Source organism: Pleurodeles waltl, chromosome 1_2 (genome assembly GCF_031143425.1).
Source record: "Pleurodeles waltl isolate 20211129_DDA chromosome 1_2, aPleWal1.hap1.20221129, whole genome shotgun sequence".
In the NCBI taxonomy this organism is placed as follows: domain Eukaryota; kingdom Metazoa; phylum Chordata; class Amphibia; order Caudata; family Salamandridae; genus Pleurodeles; species Pleurodeles waltl.
In genome coordinates this window covers 1077097012-1077114413 of record NC_090437.1, presented here as the reverse complement: position 1 = coordinate 1077114413, position 17402 = coordinate 1077097012, and positions in this window count along the sequence as shown.

The window sequence follows — 17402 nt, the reverse complement described above, 5'->3', positions numbered from 1 at the left end:
CAATCAAAAACCTGATTGGCCGTTCTGTATCTTGTCTCCACAGAAAGGGCTGCATACTCCTGTAGAGAAACTGGAGCAGGACAAGAAAGACAGGGATTCTGTGCACTTTAAAGTCCTCTCTTTGAAATCCCCCACTTCAAATGCATAACTGGGTACAAGTACTAGACCTAAGACACCACCAACTTAGTACATTTCTGAACCTGTGGATACTCTACCAGGAAGAAGGTCTGCTGTGCTGCTGAAAGGACTACCACTCTGCCAGACTTCTGCTGTGCTAAACTGCTGTCTGCTGCCCTCCTTCCCTGGGAGTGAGTAGGACAGAACATGCATCCCTCCAACCCAGAACCAAAGTGACTCCAAGAGCTTGCTGACTTGCCTCCTGTTTTCTGATGTCTCAGGGGCACAAAGGACTTCCAGTACACCTGTTACAGCAACTGGACTCTGCCAACTGTCTTGTCCTGCAAAGTGGTGCCAATCCAGTCCTGGGTCGTTAGAAGTGGGTAAAAGGTGCTGCTCCAGTTTAAACCAATGCTTTGCCACTGCTGCGTGGATCAGAACCGGCACTTCACCCATGTTGTGTGGATCAGAACCAGCATATTAGCCCCATTGCATTGGTCTGAGTTGACAAATTGCCTCCCAGTATGGATCAACTGCAGCGCATCATCTTCAGAACCACCGCATCTCAGACCTGATGCATCTCACTTCTGGGTGAACAAAATAGGCGCATCTACGCTACTGTGTGGGAAGGATTGATGCATCGCCTTCACTGTAGGGATCAACACTGATGCAATGTCCAGGATGTGGCTAATCGTTGACCGCAATGGCATAATCTCGCCTAAAATCCAGTAAATTATCCGGCCCCAGAACAATAACATGACACCAAAGAGGTGACCACTCTGGGGCATCCGAGGTGCAGTTCCAGAGGTCCGAGACACTCCAGGGTCTTGGATGATGACAGGGCCTAAAATCGGCATTGAGACTGTGGCACCAGGTTACAGGCGTGGCCTGTGGCATCAGAAGGGGTGGAGGTGGACTGCACAGACCCCGATCCCCACACCAAAACACCCATTGTCAACAGCAGCAAAGACCTCCCCCCGTGCAATACCACCACCAACAGGCAGGCCATGATGTTGGGCTGAAGTGGCTGAACTTGGCCTCCACCTGTGAGGTGGCCCAAGTATACAACCTTTCCCTTCCTATTTAGCACTTACTGGCCTTGATAATGAGGCCTGCCTTTTGCAGGGCCTCAAGAACCTTGCCCAGCGGCATCAGGTGATCCTGAAATTTATGAATGCAAAAACTGCAAAATTCCAAGGTTTGTTCTTAGTTGAGGAAAACGTGTTTTAAAACATTTTGTGATCTTATAACAATGTGATAATGTTCTTCTTTGGAAAAAAATCCAAGCCACCTATTACTCTCAATTTTGTCCTTTTTTGCAACCTTTATCTATATTTCCTGGGAAAAAAATACAGTGAAAAAGCATCAAGAATAAAATGACAACCAAAACCTAAGGTAAATGGAGCCCAACACATGGGCTTCATGTGGCAGGTAAGCAAGCCCAATGTAGCATGTAAGTCAGATCAGGTGGTCTGCAATGATGGGGGTGCTATAAGCAAGACATCCTGCTGCAGGTAGAGGGTTTGATAAAGGCTGATCACTGGTTCTGAGGCCCCCGCGATTCTCGTTTGGCATGCCCCTGTTGGGGAAAGATGATTGTCAACTTTGTCATCCATCTTGTAACAGCAAAACCAAAACTAATATCAATGGGAGAGAGAGGGTGGAAGAGGGTGGTGAAGGTGAGGAAATGGGGGTCGTAAGGTAGTTAGGGGTAGCCAATAAGTGAAGGAGATGATGATAGAGTGCCCAAACAAGAGGCCTTTGTGAAAGGGGAGAGTGGGGGATGTTGTGTGCTGAGTCAGTTGGGAGGGGTAACAAGGGATCCCGATGGCAGACCAGTGTCATTGTGTGAGCTCTCTTCCAAGAATGGAAGGAGAGGCACCAGAGTGGCAGATCACCATTCCGACAACTTGCCTGTGAGGGAGAGAAGGGGTGCAGTATAAAGGCACTGCTAGGCTCAGACTTTGTGCTTTACCTCCATTAGGAAGGCACCCCAGACCCTTTCAAAGACTTCCAGTTTGTCATTGACTTCATCTGTGAATTGTTCCTATAAAACTACTCTTTGGAGTACTACTGTTCACTCTGGCAGGGTGGGGCCCCTGGATTGTCACTAATGGGGAAGGAGGCATATTTTAGTCTCTACTCGAGCGATGACCAACCACCAGTGACAGTGAACATCCTTTTCAGGAACATCATCATCATAGTGCAGAAGGGCAAGAAGGGGGAATGGGTGGACACACCGGGGGATGAAGCCACCTGAAGTATGTCCAAACTCCAGCCCAATAGGGCTGAATCTGTGGGCAGCTCCACGGAGTATGAAGCAGGTTGCACTAAACCACTGGGCATCTTCTGCTATGGGTGAAGGACAGAATGCCCGTCGGGCATAGCTTTTTGGGGGGACCAGTACTAATCATGTAATATCTTGAAACATAGAAACTTGAAGCACGAGCCTAGGAGTACCCTGTTGTGAGAGTGGATCTATTGTACCCAGTCTTTTGGGGCATAGGCGCTGCTTAGGTTGGTTTGCCACTTGGTTCTAGTCCAAGACATGATATTATTTGAGTGGGCCTTCCATTGAACACTTCTTACAGTCCAGAGACCAGTTGACTGTACCTGCCCCACAAGCAGAGTTAATGTTGAACAGAAGAGATCAGGAGTTCTGTTGGGAGAGGACAATACAGAGCAGAGGAAATGGGAAAGCTGGTGATATTTCTAGTAGTCTACCTGGATGAGGTTGAATTTGCTACTAAGCAGGGGGTATGGTTGGAGAATTCATTCTTCAGGATGGTGGTCGATCTGTGCCTACTCCGCTTTTCTTCCAAGTTGCCCAGCAGGAGGAGGATCTGGCAATGTGGAGGGCAGCATTGTGACAAACAGATGCCACACTGTGGAAGAAGGGATTCATCCCAATGAGCCTGTGGGCCATTTTCCAAGCTGCAGCCATAGCTGGTAATTTGGGGTTGTACTTCCAGTGGTTGACCAACAACAGGAGGTAGTGCTGTGTGGTAGGGTACGCTGATCCTGTGAGGTGGCACTCCCTAGCTGCCCATATTGGAGTGTTTTTAGAATCACCCTGATGGGGTACTATCTGGGAGATATGGAAAGCCAAGTAATGGGAAGAGACGTGCAGGCAGCGAATGCAGTCAGCTGTCTTATCATCCCAAAGGGCTGTGTATCAAAGTCTGGGGTATCTGTCGCTCCAGATATAGGATCAAATGTCAGCCTCTATGCCCAGCAGGAGCGCTCATTGTATTCTCAGAGGCAGCACAGCAAAGATGTAATTGTATCTAGGCACCACTGTTATATTTACTGTTTGTACGCAGCCCAAGAAGAAGAGGTTCAGGCGTCCCCATTTTAGGACATCATGTTTAGACCATTCTCAGAGTGGCAGGAGGTCGTCCTCCTACATCCTGGGGACATCACTGTTAATTAGGAGGCCAAAGTATTTCAACCCACTGGGGACACACCGAACATCATCTGTGCAGAGGCAAGCTCTAGTGGTCCCTGTTGATAGAGGCATGGCTTGGCTGGTTGTCCATTTTTTTTTTACAATCTGACAGTCAGAAGAAGCAAGTGATGAGAGACACGACGAAAGTCAAGGAAGAGTGTGGTCAGGATAGAAGAAGAAGGATTTTATCCATGTAAAGCAAGGCCTTTATTTCAAGAGGGCCTACAGTGACACCCTTCACCTGAGCAGCCTAGTGCAGGGCAGCTTAGTGAAGTCCACCATGAGGAGAAACAGTAGTGGAGAGATAGGACAAACCTGGCACTTACCTCTGTAGATGGAAAAGCATTTAGACACAAAGCCACCACATTGAACTACAGCATCCGGGGTGTCGTAAAGGAGTCAGACTTTAGAGATGAAATTGTCTCCAAGATCCATTCATACCATAATCCTGAAGATATACAGCCTATCCACCCAGTCATACTCCTTTTTGGCATCAAGGGAAAGTGCTATTCTCTCATCCAGATCATTTTTGGCATGCCATAGGACCATGTGTGAGGATTCAGAAGTGGTCAAGCAATGTATGCCCTGGGGCAAAACCTACGAGAGTGGGGCAAATCAGTTGCAGAATCACAGTCCCTAGCCGAATGGCCAGAATTTTGGTGAGGATCTTCAGATCAACATTGTTAGAAATGGGGTCTTTGGTTGACAGTCAGGTTACTACCTGTTCAAGCAAGGACCCTCACTCTAGTCAGGGTAAAAGAGAATCACCCTCAGCTAACCCCTGCTTACCACCTTGATAGCTTGGCAGAGCAGTAGGCTTAACTTCAGAGTGCTAGGTGTAAAGTATTTGTCCCAACACACACAGTAACTTAATGAAAAACACTACAAAATGACACAACACCAGTTTAGAAAAATAGGACATATTTATCTAAACAAAACAAGACCAAAATGACAAAAATCCGACATACACAAGTCAAGTTATGAATGTTTAAAGATTAAACATAAAAATAGTGTTTGGAAACAAAAATGCTTCGATGAGATGTTAACACGGCGTCGTGACCGAGTCGTTCCCAACAAGCCGACACCAGCGGCGCCGGACACGGAGTCGTGTAGACCCCCAAGTACAGTACCTTTGGTGAAGAGTGAAAACAAGCCGATGCGCAAAGTCGGGGATCGCGGCGTCGGTGCGAAACTTTGAATCCACGCACTTCGTGCGGCGTCGGTCACGACGTGGTGCGGCGACTTCCACGGAGTCGCGGACTTCAGCGAGGCTGCTGCGGTGTCAGGCCTGCGAAGAGCGTCGCGTTCCAGTGAAGGTTACGGCGCGGGTGCCGGCGGCGTCACCGGATTCAGCATCGTCGTCGGGCCGGAGTCGTCCGAAGTCGATTTCCTTGGATTTCCACCAGCTTTCCTTTCAAGGGCCCAGGGACTGGATAGTGCACCACTTGTCGGAGCAGGAGTCTCTCCAGAGACTCCAGGTGCTGGCAGAGAGAAGTCTTTGCTGTCCCTGAGACTTCAAACAACAGGAGACAAGCTCTAACTCAAGCCCTTGGAGATTTCTTCACAAGATGGAAGGCACACAAAGTCCACTCTTTGCCCTCTTACTCTGGCAGAAGCAGCACTGCAGGAAAGCTCCACAAAGCACAGTCACAGGCAGGGCAGCACTTCTTCCTCAGCTATCAGCTCTTCTCCAGGCAGAGGTTCCTCTTGGTTCCAGAAGTGTTTCTGCAGTCTGTAGATTTGGGTGCCCTTCTTATACCCATTTTAGTCTTTGAAGTCACCTTTCTTCAAAGGGGACTCACACCTACTTGTGAAATCCTGCCTTGCCCAGGCAAGGCCTCAGACACACACCAGGGGGTTGGAGTCTGCATTGTCAGAGGCAGGCACAGTCCTTTCAGATGAGAGTGACCACTCCACCCCTCCCTCCTAGCAGAGATGGCTAATCAGGAAATGCAGGTTACACCCCAGCTCCCTTTGTGTCACTGTCTAGTGCGAGGTGAAAAACAACCCAACTGTCAAACTGACCCAGACAGGGAATCCACAAACAAGGTAGAGTCACAGAATGGTTTAAGCAAGAAAATGCTCACTTTCTAAAAGTGGCATTTTCAAACGAACAATCTTAAAATCAACTTTACTAAAAGATGTATTTTTAAATTGTGAGTTCAGGGACCCCAAACTCCACATGTCCATCTACTCTCTAGGGGAATCTACACTTTAATCATATTTAAAGGTAGCCCCCATATTATCCTATGAGAGAGACAGGCCTTGCAACAGTGAAAAACGAAATTTGCAGTATTTCACTGTCAGGACATATAAACCACATTACTATATGTCCTACCTTATCCATACACTGCACCCTGCCCTGGGGGCTACCTAGGGCCTACCTTAGGGGTGCCTTACATGTAAGAAAAGGGAAGATTTATGCCTGGCAAGTGGGTACACACACAGACACTGCAGTGGCAGGTCTGAGACATGATTACAGGGTTACTTGTGTGGGTGGCACAACCAGTGCTGCCGGCCCACTAGTAACATTTGATTTACAGGCCCTGGGCACCTCTAGTGCACTTTACTAGGGACTTAACAGTAAAACAAATATGCCAATCATGGAGAACCAATTACGAACACATTTTAAACAGGAGCACTTGCACTTTAGCACTGGTTGGCAGTGGTAAAGTGCCCAGAGTAACAAAAACAGTAAAATCAGAGTCCAGCACACATCAACAACCTGGGGAACAGAGGCAAAAAGTTAAGGGAGACCACGCCAAGGATGAAAAGTCTAACATGTGTCCCCCCCAGCTAAAAGTGGGGAGCAACCACCCAACCTCATGGTAGTTCTCATCACTAAGGCGGAAGAACCTGGACAGACCATCAGCATTGGCATGCTCTGTACCAGGATGGTGTTCCACCGTAAAGTCCATCCCCTGTAGGGAAATGGACCACCTCAACAGTTTTGGATTCTCACCCCTCATCTGCATTAACCATCTGAGGGACCTGTGGTCGGTCTGAACTCGGAAGTGAGTCCCAAACAAGTAGGTTCTTAGCTTCTTCAGTGCCCAGACCACAGCAAACGCTTCGCGTTCTATGGCACTCCACCTATGTTCCCTGGGTAGTAACCTCCTGCTAATGAAGGCTACGGGTTGATCTAGGCCCTCTTCATTAAGCTGTGAGAGTACTGTTCCAATACCATGCTCTGAGGCCTCTGTTTGCACAACAAACTCCTTGGAGTCAGCCTTCAGCACAGGTGCTGTGCACATGGCAGCCTTCAGGGCATCAAAAGCGTTCTGGCAAGCCTCGTCCAGATCACCTTCTTGGGTTGCTTCTTAGAAGTCAACTCAGTTAAGGGGGTAACAATGGTACCAAATCCCTTAACAAACCTCTGGTAATATCCTGGGAGACCTAAAAAGGCTCTCACTTAGGTCTGGGTTTTGGGAGGCTCCCAAGCCAGAATCGTGTCAATCTTTGGCTGTAGGGGTGCCACCTGGCCACTCCCCACCTGGTGTCCTAAGTACACCACAGAACCCTGCCCTATTTGGCACTTGCTCGCCTTAATAGTGAGGCCTGCCTTCTGCAGGGCCTCTAACACTCTCCAGAGGTGTTGCAGGTGTTCCCCCATGTGGAACTAAACACAGCAATGTCATCCAGGTAAGCGGCACTGAACTCATCCAGTCCTGCCAACACCTTGTTGACCTACCTCTGAAAGGTGGCAGGGGCATTCTTCATCCCAAAGGGCATCACATTGAAGTGGAAGTGCCCATCTTGGGCAGAGAATGCTGACCTATCCTTTACCCCCTCAGTTAAGGCAATCTGCCAGTACCCAGATGTTAAATCAAACGTACTGAGGTACTTGGCAGCACCTAACCAATCAATGAGCTCATCAGCTCGGGGGATGGGGTGTGCATCAGTCTTGCTGACCGCATTGAGACCCCAGTAGTCCACACAGAACCTAAATTCCGGAGTGGCACCAGGAACAGCAGCCTTTGGGACCAATACCACTGGGCTGACCCAAGGACTGCTGGAGTGCTCAATAACCCCTAGGGTTAACATTTTGGAGACTTCCTCCTTAATGCAAGCCCTGACCCTGTCAGTCACCCTGTAAACCTTATGTTTAACAGGTGTACTGTTCCCAGTGTCCATATCATGTGTGCACAGGTGTGTGACTCCTTGGATCAGGGAAAACAGCGGGGCGAACTGTCCCAACACGTGGCGACAGTCCCTCTGCTGTTCCTCAGTCAGGGAGGGGGAGAAGATCTCTCCCTCCACAGACCCATCTTTCTCTCCAGCCGACAGGAGGTCAGGAAGAGGCTCACTCTCTTCCTCCACCCCGTCATCTGTCGCTAGGAGCATGGATAGCTCAGTTCGCTCAAAGTGTGGTTTGAGGCGGTTGACATGTAGGACTTGGGGGATTGCAAGTCTACCAGATAGGTGACCTCGCTCTTTCTTTCCACCACCTCAAAAGGCCCAGTCCAGTTATCTTGGAGAGCCCTAGGCTCCACTGCTGCCATGGCCCACACTTTTTGTCCAGGCTGAAACTCAACCAGAGTGGCATTCTGGTCGTACCACCGTTTCATGTCCTCCTGGCTTGCTTCCAGGTTCTCCTGAGCGAGACTCCTGAAGCGGGCAGTCTGGTTTCTTAGTGCCAGCATGTAGCTAAATACATCCTGGGGTGGTTTACTAGGAGCTTTCTCCAAAGCCTCCTTCACCAGACTGAGTGGTCCCCTCACAGGGTGGCCATAGATGAGCTCAAAGGGGCTAAAGCCAAGTCCCTTTTGAGGCACCTCCCTGTAAGCGAACAGAAGGGATGGCAAGAGGACGTCCCACGTACGCCTCAAGGGCTCAGACAGGCAATGAATCATGCCTTTCAAGGTGCGGTTGAATCTCTCAACCAGACCGTTACTTTGGGGGTGGTGAGGTGTGGTGAACTTGTACGTTACCCCACACACCTTCCACAGAGACTTCATATAAGTGGATATGAAGTTTGTACCTCTATCAGATTCCACTTCCTTGGGGAACCCCATGCGGGTAAAAACTCCCATCAAGGCACGTCCCACCACGGGGGCAGTGACCGTCCTTAAAGGAATGCCTTCTGGGTACCGTGTGGCATGGTCCACCAAGACCAGGATGAACCTGTTGCCCATGGTTGTCTTGGGATCCAGAGGCCCCACAATGTCAATTCCTACCCTTACAAAAGGAGTACTGACTACAGGTAAAGGTCAAGGTAAAGGTTGGAGGGGAGCTTTGCATTTCCCCCCACTCTTGCCACTTGCCTGACAAGTCTGACAAGACCTACCATAAGCAGCTGACTGCTTGTGCATCAAGGGCCAGTAAAAGTGGGAGACAAGCCTTTTATAGATCTTGTCCTGCCCTAGATGTCCTGCCAAAGGCACATCATGAGCCAAACCCAGTAGGAAGGCCCTGAAGCACTGGGGTACCACCAGCATACGAGCTGACCCAGGCTCAGGAACCTTAGGCTCACTATACAGGAGGCCATCCTCCCAATATATCAGGTGAGTACCTGGCGCCTCGCCAGCCGCCTGGGCTGCAGCCTGCTGCTGCAGCCCCTCAAGAGTAGGGCACTCCTTCTGTGCTGTGTTGAATGCTTCCCTGGTGGGTCCCCCTTCCTGCTGCCACTGTGACAGCTCAGGGACCTCCCCCAGTTCAGCCACCTGCTCCCCTGTAGGTTCCAGGGCGTCACCCTCAGGCTCTGCCTCCTCCCGGACCGTGGGAACCTCAGGGGCCGGTTTCCCGCGCCCCCTGCCCTTCCTCTTCTTGGTGGTCCCCTGGGCCACTGTTTCAGGCTCCAGGGGCTCTTGACGACCCTGATTGGCTGCCATAGACCGGGTGGATACGCATACCCACCAGGCAGACCCAACATCTCCAAGTGAGACCTGTGTTCCACCTCCTTCCAAGGGGAATCCTCCAGGTCGTTACCTAGCAAACAATCAACAGGCATGGTTGGACTCACAGCTACTTTCCAGGAACCTGAGACCCCCCCCCCATTTAAAGGGAACCTGCGCCACTCTGCAGAGGCGCTCAGAGTTGTCTACCGCAACTACTTGGTGAAGTACCCGGGGATCAATCTGCTCTTCAGACACCAGGTGACTCCTCACTGTAGTCACACTGGCTCCTGTGTCCCTCAGAGCCTCCACCCTCTGTCCATTGATGGTCACCCATTGCCTGTACTTCTGAGTGTTATCAGGCACTAGGTTTCTCTGGACCATCTCACTGTCCCCTAGTGAGACAAGGGTCATTTCTGCTGGTTCACACCCACCTGAAACCAACTCCTCCCCAAGCGCTACACTGGCCAAACCCTGGGACGGTGCATCAGTCTGTGCCGGTGTACTTTTGGGGCATTTGGGGTCCCCCCTCACATGACCCACCTGGTCACATGCATAGCACTTACGTGGGGGACCACCTGCCACTGGCCTCCCTTTGGACAACCATGGCTTCTTTTCACTGGGGGGTTGGGAATCCTTACCCTGGGAATCAGTTTGGGGCCCTTTAGAAAACTCCCCCTGTTTGCCCTTACCCCCACCCCTTTCTTCTGAGAGGGACCCTCCCCATCCTTGTCGTGGTCTCCCCCATTCCTCTTTTGGACCCTTGTGCTCTCCCAGCGGTCCGCTTCCTGTGCAAGCTTCCTGGGGTCAGTCAGCTTGCTGTCAATGAGGTGCTGGCACAGCTCTGGAAAACATAAACTGTACAAGTGCTCCCAAGCAATTAAATTGTAAAGCCCCTCATACGTGTTTACCTTACTGCCCTTCACCCAACCATCCAGTGACCTGCAAAAAGAATCAACACATTCCAACCATGTTTGGGATTCCTTTCTCTTGTAGGATCTAAACTTCTCCTTGTACTGCTCAGAGGTGAGACCATACCTGGTGAGTAAGGCCTCCTTCATGACAGTGTAGATGAGACTCTGAGAATCCCATAAGGCGGTCAGTGTTTCCCTCCCCTCTGCCTCAAAATGCTTCCACAGGGCTGCCCCCCAATGAGCTTCAGGGACCAGGTTCATGTGGAGAGCTGTGAAAAGTCTAACAAACATTAATAAGGGAGATAGGATGGTAGCTGGCACACTCTAATGGATCTTTATCATTTTTAGAAATGACCATGATGGGGGCTGTGTTGGTGATCAGGCCCAGGAACGTGTACCAGTGTCTTCCTTATTGGCACAAGCCAAAAATGGGGTCAGAAGCAGTTTACATATTTTGCAAAACTTGAAGGGGAGAACCCATTTTTCCTCAATGATTTGCAAGTGGGGAGAAGCAAGATGGCTTCTTCTTCTTCTTTTTCTGGTGCCCAAGCCCTCTTCAGTAGGGGAGGATACGTGAAGGGGCTGTAGGAAGGCATTCAACTCTTCTCAAAGCCTTTTCTGCTGCATTGTAAAGAGGGAAGGACTCTATAGTAAGCATCTGTGCAGCATTGCTGAAGGGTATCTACTTCCCTTTCTGAGTCTCACAAGGTATCTTGATCCCAAAGTTTAGCTTCAGCTGAGTCCCACATCATAGCACCCCTCAGTGCAGCCTTCTGAGCAGCCTACAGCACTCGCCTCAGGGCTATGGAGTCCTCATTGTCTTGAAGATAGGTGCCGAAGTGTGTCCAGAGGGCTTCCTTGTCTTCAGGTAGGATGTAGTCAAACTGTCTCGAGAATGTTGCATGCGTGACATGGGGAGGAGTGGGCTTTAGAAGAATAAATAGTCTATGCAGGATTTGTGTGATGTGGTGCGCTCAACAAATTAATTGATTGATTGATTATTCTAGCAGTAGAACCCTTCCCCCCCCACAGCTCCTTGAGACCCTTCCGGGTGAGTACCGTGCTCAACAAATTAATTGATTGATTGATTGGACTTGCAGAAGAATGTGTATTCCAAGTCCAAAGGATGTAGGAGGCACCAGGTATCCGCCAAGGCATGGTTGACATGAGGTCATGCATATAGAAGGCTGGCCTGGTTTCTAGTGGGTACCTAAGGTACTTACACCTTAGACCAGGTCCAGTTATCCCTTATTAGTGAAATGTAGTCAGTGTCTAGAAGCCAGGCTCTCTAGGGGTTGTTTGGATGAGCAGCCAAGGCCTAAGTAGGAGACATGCAAAGCTCATGCAATACCACTGTAGTCACACAGTACTCACAAACATGAAATAAAATACTCAGTGTTACAAAAATAAAGGTACATTATTTTAGTGACACAAATGCCAAAAATACCTTAGAGATTATACTCCCTTAGGTGGTAAGTAATATACACAGTATATACACTAGAGTGCAGAAATAGCTGTAAAAACAGTTAGAAAACAGTGCAAATAGTGAAAATCACAATAGTTAGAAATGGGCCTAGGGGCAACACAAACCATATACTAAAATAGTGGAATGCGAAAGTCGGTTTCCCACCTAGGCAAGTGTAGTGTGTAGAAGGGCGCTGGGAGTATTAGAAAACACCACCTGTAAGTAATAGAACCCACACCAGAGCCCAGGAAAGCAGGAGAAAATCACAGTAACTTTCCTAGAACACACAGAAACACGTGATAGAAGATTTTTCAAGAACTGGAAGAGATTGCAAGACACCAATGATGGATTCCTGGACCTGAAGTCCTGTGGAAGAAGGGGACCAAGTCCAAGAAGCACTGAAGAGTCCGGGGAGAACAGAAGCCACTGCTAACCTGGATGAAGGTGCAAAACAAGAACCACTGATGAAGAACAACAGTCAGCACTGCACCCAAGAAGATGGATGCAGGTTCCTGGTTGGTGCAGATGATGTCCCACACCAGATGGATGATTGCAGTCTGGTTTGCGTTTCTGGATTCCGCCAACAAGCCTTGGCACACACAAAGCTCGTGGTTAGCGGAAAATGGTGCTGCCTGGGGCCACGAGGAACCTGGTGGCCTCTTCCCAGGAGGGGGACACAGAGGGGGCTCTCAGCAACTCAGAGAGCCCTCAGAAGACCATGCAGGATGCACAGGTGTCCCACAGCATGGGGACAAAGAAGGTGCAAATGGAGGTCCACTTAGCACTACACAAAGGGACCCCATGCTGCCGGAGAACCACACAGGAAGCTGTGCATCGCAAGACAGAGTGCTGGGGCTGGATCTGGAGCTGCATGGTGCACAAAAAACTTTGTGGAAGGATACCAACAAGCCTTGGCAACTGCAAAACATGCAGTGCTTGGGGGTACTGTCTTGTATGAGGAGGCAAGCTCTTACCTCCACCAAAGTTAGAGAGTTGGATGTCTGGACCGTCGGGACCACTTCAGTCCACCACTTGTGTTGCTGGATTCATGCACTTCTTCAGGAGAGGGGACCCAAGCCACTGGTCATCACTGCAGAGGGGTGCCTGCTGAAGCAGGGAATTGACTCCTTCACTTCTAGGTAGATTCCTTTGTTCTTCTGGTGCAGACTGAAGACAGGCGGTCCTCGGAGAATGCTCAACCTGTAAACAGTTGCAGTTTTCTGGCCGAAGCTGAAGATACAATGTTGCAGAAGTCATCTTTGCTTCTTTGTTGCAGTTGGTAGAGATCCTGGAGGGTCGATAAGAAGGTGAAGTAAAGGATGCCACTTGCCAGAGGATTGCGGCAAACAGGGTAAGGGGGAGTCAGACCATAATGGAAATTGATAAGGAAGGCTGAAAGTCCCTCCATGGCTTGCTGTGGCACCTTATTGAGGAGGGAATTTGTATTTTTCTCTTTCCCATCCTCTGCTGAAGTCCTTAACCACCTGATTGAGGACTTGAGGTCTGATTAAAAGCATTGTATGCCTGAAGGATGATGCTGCTTATAGCACTGGTGGGGATGGGACCCATTGTCTTCAAATCCTGAGGCACCTGCCAGGGCATCTTGGGTTGGTTCCATGTCCATGGAGGAGTCCTCAATGTCATCCAGGAAAGACTGCATCTCTCCAGGATCATAGAATGTTTAGGTTTTCCTGTCCCAGGTGGGTTTAATTTCTGTGTGGCCCAGGAGGTCTTATTTGAGGTCCTAGCAGTGAAGCTAGGTCTGGAGCACCAGGAATTTCTTGAGGTTGATGTTAGTGGCCTGTGAGTAATCCACAATGTTATCATTTGCTTGGTCCCCCGGATGGTGGTCCTTATGATGGCTATTATCAGGAAGGGTGGTTTATCATGTGCCATATAGTGAGAAAAGAGCTTGTGTGCTTGTTGAAACTCTAGAGGTTAAAAAAAGCATACATTAAGTAGCTTGGGTATATAGTCCTGCATGTGGTTTTCCTATGAACCCTCAAGAATTCTGGAGATGCGGGTATTGCCTCAGTGGGACCTATGCTCCAGATCTGTGACTTTGTGGAGGAGGAAGTTGATGACCTGCATTAGTCTGGTAAGGCATTGTATTGAGTTTCTAGATGGTTCGCTTGTGCATCCAGGGTGTCTAAGTAGGTGTGAAAGGCAAACATCTCAGTCTGGAAGTATTTGTATGACTTTTGTGACAAGGCCTGGACTCTTGTTGTTCATGGTGGAGAGAATGGATCTGATGGTGGAGATCTCCTTCAGAAGGGCATACACCTCTTCTGAGGACAGGAGGTATTTCTCAGGAGGCATTACACTGGTGGCTTGGGGTTTGGAGCCACCTACTACCTCTGTTAAAAGCAGTTAGCAAGCCACTGGTTTGAGGTGCTGCAGGAGATGTGAAAATGGTGCCTGAGTATAGTGTCCATGTGCCAGCAGCAGGATCCAGCTGTGTTCTGAGTGTGGTGGCCACCAATCACTCCTACAATGGTTCGGGGGGCCAAAGTCCAGGACCCAGAAGAAAAGGCAGATGACCGAGCACCTCCTCCTATGAGCGCAGTGGGCACAGGCCAGGCTGTGGTGTGTGTCTGTGTTGTGGGCCTATGATTTAGTGTTATGCGGTGCTCTATTCTATGCTATGCGGTGCACTCTTCCATGCCTGCTTATCATCTGAGAGCAACCTGTGGTGAAAAGGCAACTGGACAGAGACTGGCTGGAGGATGTTGCTCATCCAGGTAGCCTCTCTGGAAGTGCTGTACCGAGGATTGTTGCACTCAGTGCGTGTGTGGTCATGTCTGGGTGGCAAGCAGCTGCCAGAGTCTAAGTCAGGGGACTCCAACCTTTTGCAAATTGAGAGCTGCGTTTGCTCTACGAAATTCCTACAGATCTTCCAGCATATTTCTTCACTGTAAAATAGTCTCAACACATGTTAAAAATACAGTATGAACACTCTAAGCAGCATTATTAGTGGTGTCCACCCAAACATTCCAGACAAAGCACAACATAGCCTCAACATCCACCGGGGATAAACCAAGATTCTGAATTCTAACACAGCCAGCTCAATTGCTGTCACTCTGGCAGGTGAGGCACTGGAAGCGGTTGAGGCCTCCACCTACCTGATCAGTGAAATAGACGAGCAGAGCAGCACAGACTCAATGCCATGGCAAGAATCAACACAGCAAGGGCTGCCTTCATTGAGCAAAAACAGATCTAGAGCTCGAAAGACCTAACTCTGCAAACCAAGATCAGGTTTTTTAACACCAATGTAAAATCAGTCCCTCTGTATGGAGCAGAAACTTGGAGGATTCATTGACCACCATCAACAAGGTCCAGACCATTATCAATTCCTGTCTGAGAAAAGTCCTCTGACCAAATACCATCAGCAACAACGACCTTAGGCAGCTGGGTAGGTCACACCCTCTGCAAGACCTCATCAAACACCACCAGGCAAGCCCTCAGCTCGAACCCTCAAGGGAAAAGGAAAAGAGGAAGGACAAGAAACACTCAGCACAAAGGCCTCAAGGCTGACTGGAAGGAGATGGGTTACACTTTGAGTCAGATTTAAAAAAAGCCAAGGTCAGAGAAGGCTGGAGATTCCTGGTTGATGGCATATACCACAGGCGGGCTACCAAGCATTGTAATTAGTAAGTAAGCACTCGAGGCAAGGTACCAGAAGAAATGGTAGGAAACCATATCTCAATGTAAAGTGACTTTCAAATCATCACATGCTCTGCTGCGCAAAGGATATAATGAGCCTAGCGAGTTCCTCCCAACTCAGCTTGAATTGTCACTTGGCTATCAACTTGAAATGTGGTTTGGAACAGCAATATTTTGTCTTCATCAGCATGTTAGTTTGTTAGTTTTTGGAAAAAAAACCTATTTTTTCTATAAAACATCACTTTACAGTTTGGGCAAACAACCTCAATTTACCTAAAGAAAAACCTTTTCTGAAACAAACATAAGTTTTGCCTTTAAAATATAATTTTTCCTTTTTAGAAAATACTTAATCCCCAAATATCAGTACTGCCATGTACAAATGCCTCATATGGACAGATTCTGCTTAAAGTGTCCAGGTATTACAATCATAGGTTATGGATGATCACCTTAATACCAAGTATGTCTATGTTTATGTCAAGAATGCACACCATTATACCAGAGACACCAATGTGCCAAGGCTGGACACCATCATATCCAGTTTTACCACTGTATATCTGTCATGGCCATTTAAATAGGAGGAACAGGCACCATTCTGTCGGCGGTGGCTAAAAGCAGGTCAGTTATGCTCTTAATACGTCAATGATGGCAGCCTGTATGGCACAACTAGACTAAAAAATGCCCATAATAGTCAAGGATGTCTATTATTACACTATGGGCACAATTATGCCATGAACAGACATAATTGTGCTAGAGATAAAACCCTTATGATGAGGACCAGCATACACATTTGACAGTCCTTGACACTAGGCCAAGCTTCTGGGAAACAACACTGTTTATTAGGGTGGGAGACAATGTCAGACACACACACACATAAATGAATCCAGATGAAGCTATCGTTTTTGCTCTGGATCTGACCCTGCTTTTCTCAGCTCTTGGTCTGATCATGCTTCCATCTAAACAAATGTTCACTCTGGCTCCTGCAGCCCCACCCTTTGGTGGGTCAGCACTGATTACTACTGTCACTCTTCTTTGATAACACATTATTCACTTATGTGCTGAGACTCACAGAGCAGCGCTTACAACATGGCCAATCCCCTTGTGACTTATATTTAGAGTAGATACAGATTGTCATGTGCAGACCCCATAATCCAACACAGTTTGTGTTTGAGTGTTATTAAAAGGCTCTGCTATTTGTTTGATTGGCCTTCACTCTAAGCGTTTTGAGAGGTTATATGTTGAAACAACGAGTGCTTCAACCACCCATGCCTGGTGCAATGACCTTGTTGTTATCACTAACGCCTTTACCAAGAATGCCTTAACAACGGTTTTACCTTGTAAAGGCATTCCTGGTAAAGGCATTAGTGATCAGCATGCATGGTTCCAGTATGCGTCCCCCCTGGCCCTCCACCCCTAAAAATTACTGCAACCGCCCCACCCCCACAACCACCCCCAAAAGTACCACAACCCCAACACCCCTCCTCTAAAACCTAAAGCACCCCAACCCCCCACCCCACCCCTAATACCTAAACCCTGACCCCCCTCCCCACCCCTAAACCCTAATCACTCCGAGCCCCCAACCCCACCCACAAAAACTAAAAATGCCCAGAGTTCTCACCCCGCCCCTAAAACCTAAAGCACCCCAAACCCTCACCCCACCCCTAAAACCTAAACCCTGAACCCCTCCCCGCCCTTAAACCTTACTTGTGGTTCACACATGCGTGGTTAAGACCCTAAAGCAAGGAAGTTGTGGAAAACGAAAGTGTTGTTTCGCTTTCGTTTTCCACAACTTCGTGGTTCATGACTCGTTGTTCGGGATGTTTGCTGTTTTGAGATGAACGGGGCTGCCTTGTTAAATATATATAGACTCAACTAAGACAGGCTAGGATTGTCTTCACCTCTGAGAGCTACTTTAAGGGTGCTGGTGAGCTACCACTAGCTTCTGAGCTACTCATTGGAGACCC